Below are 2,347 nucleotides of genomic sequence, written 5' to 3' on the forward strand. Positions count from 1 at the left end.
GGAAGGCCCTACAGAGAAAGCTGTAATGCATTTTTCATTAGCAAATCATCTTTCATTTCAAGATTATGTCTGAATGAGGGATTTCAAACCCTGAAGCGGCTCTTAAGTAGCTCTCCAGAGAATAATCCAAACCGATTCCAGAATTTGGTCTACTGTGACATGAGCTGAAGGAGGAGGAGAAGAGTCTGATTTCCTGGGGTACCTGCCGCCAGCCTTCTCCACTAAGGGGACGGGGTATGGAAGGGGGCAGGCTCTCGGGGCTTTCCTGCTCACGTTTTCTTGAGCCCACAGTAGGAATGGACGCCGCTTGCCCTGGAGAGGGACTGAGGCATTTAGAATGCCAAGGGCATGCTTTGCCTTCCATTTTTCTGCAGAGCTGAAGGCACTGGAGAAGGCAGGACTGTTCGAGAAGACCCCGCCAAACTCCCTACGTTGCGATTTGGCCGCTTTCCCTGGAGTTCTCTGGCCATCAGAACATGATTTAATTATTTTAACTTTTGTAAATCATACCATGCATTTTTAGTTTTAAATTGAGTCAGGAGAGGGGCCTTGAGACTTTAGGTGAATGAGAGATTGCTAGGGTTGTGCGTTAGAAAGTTTTAAAGGTTTTGGGTTTGCATAATGGATGCTATTTCTGAAACTGATTGAACCACCGATCTTTCAAGTCATCTCTTGATTCCATTGGTTTCTGCGGCTTGACAAGCTCCTCTGTAACTGTTTTGGGAATTTCAGTCTGAAATTATAATTCACTAAGGGAGCTTTTCAGCCCATCTTGCCATTAATTAAAAGCAAGCGGTTGATTTTTTTTTTCTTAACACTCACTAGTTAGGGTTGCCTGCCTTTACTTTTTTTTTTTTCAATCTTTATTTAAGAATGTGTAAAGCATATTTACAGGGAAACAAAGCAACACATCAATTAGGCAATACTTTTTTGGTTGTAAATGATAGAAATTGAGCTTAAATTATTATAAACGAAAAAAGATGCTTTATTGGCTTATGTAATTAGGAAGTCTGTGGGGTAAGTGGCTTCAGGAAAAGCTGAATCCAGGGGCTTGAATGATTTGACAAGGTCTCTGTCTCTTTCCATTCTTTGCCGGGTTTGTCTCTACCTTGTCTCATTCTCAGATAGGTTATCTCACTACATTTTAGGCAAGATGGTAAGCAGCAACCCGATACAAACATTATATGTTTATTTAATTCTTTTGGAAGTAATATATATTTTTTAAATTGAGAGGTTTATACTTTCCCCCAAATTACAGAATTGTTAAACCTCATTATGGAAGTCTCTAGTGTATTGTTTTCTTCTGCATTGTGTTGAATTGTAAATGCTATTGAAAATTCCAGAAATATAAAATTTTCTAAATTTTATAGTCTCTTTTCTTGGTCTCTTGAAAATTTTCAGCTAGCTCTATTCACGTAAAAATACCCTCAATCAAAAGCAGTAGTAAACCATAGAGAAGGAAATAACTTCTCCATTAAACCGCACATGGCTCCACCACAAAGGCCCATATGAAATGACCACACATTCAAGCAAAGCTGAGTTCCCGAAGGCCAAGAAGATTCCGTGATGGATTGCCTCTAAAGGAGAAGCGTAGACCCATATTTTCATGAGTACAGTTTTGCTGATAAAGATGTCTGGGCACACTGAACAAAGTACTTTACTTATAAATGTAAGTTCACATTTGTGATGTCTGATCACTGAGATAATTAATAATGAGGCTACATGAAACTTAGGGTAGATAAGTGATTTGGAAAAAATTTTTCTTAAGAGCTTCTGCAAGAAATTCCTGGAGATGCCTGTGGTCCAGGTTGGGTCATGTGCTCATTCCTAAAGCTGTCGTTGTGTAGTACCCTGATTGGGCCTGGCTGATGTAGCCACCCCTTTGGCCTGGAGTGGTGGGGGGAGTAAGCAACCAGGGCTAGTCCCATTGAGACCATAGGGAATAGTTTCCCCATGAAGATGAGGTGTTCGAGGGTTCTGTTGCTAGAAGAAGTGGGGACCAGTCTAGCCACATGTTTATTAAACCTATAAAGATCTACTTGGGACAGGTGTATGATCTCTCTGAGTATTTTAACCCAGAAAGAGGGACAAAGGGTTAATTTTGGGAGGTTCCATGCACTTGTTATTTTAGTTATTCGTTCATTTATTTATTCATTAAACATGTATTGACTTTCAACTTTGTGCTGGGGCAGACATGAATCAGTCATAGCCAGTGATCTGAAAGAGCCTGCAGAGTGGAGAAACGGACAAGTGAATGGTTAGCTCACAAAGTAATAAAAGTCCTGACACAGTGGGGTTTATTCCAGGAATGGAAGGATGGTTCAATCTTAGGAAATCTAATAATTTG

At 40.3% G+C, this 2,347-nt stretch overlaps 1 long non-coding RNA gene across 1 annotated transcript; it reads left to right on the forward strand.

Annotated features, from left to right (window-relative positions):
• The first annotated feature begins 15 nt into the window (after window positions 1-15).
• LOC124232441 (uncharacterized) lies at window positions 16-1,367 on the forward strand. The gene is made up of 2 exons (XR_006886856.1): window positions 16-234; window positions 375-1,367. It is a non-coding gene; the product is annotated as an uncharacterized LOC124232441 (long non-coding RNA).
• The last annotated feature ends 980 nt before the right edge of the window (window positions 1,368-2,347 follow it).

This window comes from Equus quagga, unplaced genomic scaffold, assembly GCF_021613505.1.
Source record: "Equus quagga isolate Etosha38 unplaced genomic scaffold, UCLA_HA_Equagga_1.0 HiC_scaffold_6125_RagTag, whole genome shotgun sequence".
NCBI classification, from domain to species: Eukaryota; Metazoa; Chordata; class Mammalia; order Perissodactyla; family Equidae; genus Equus; species Equus quagga.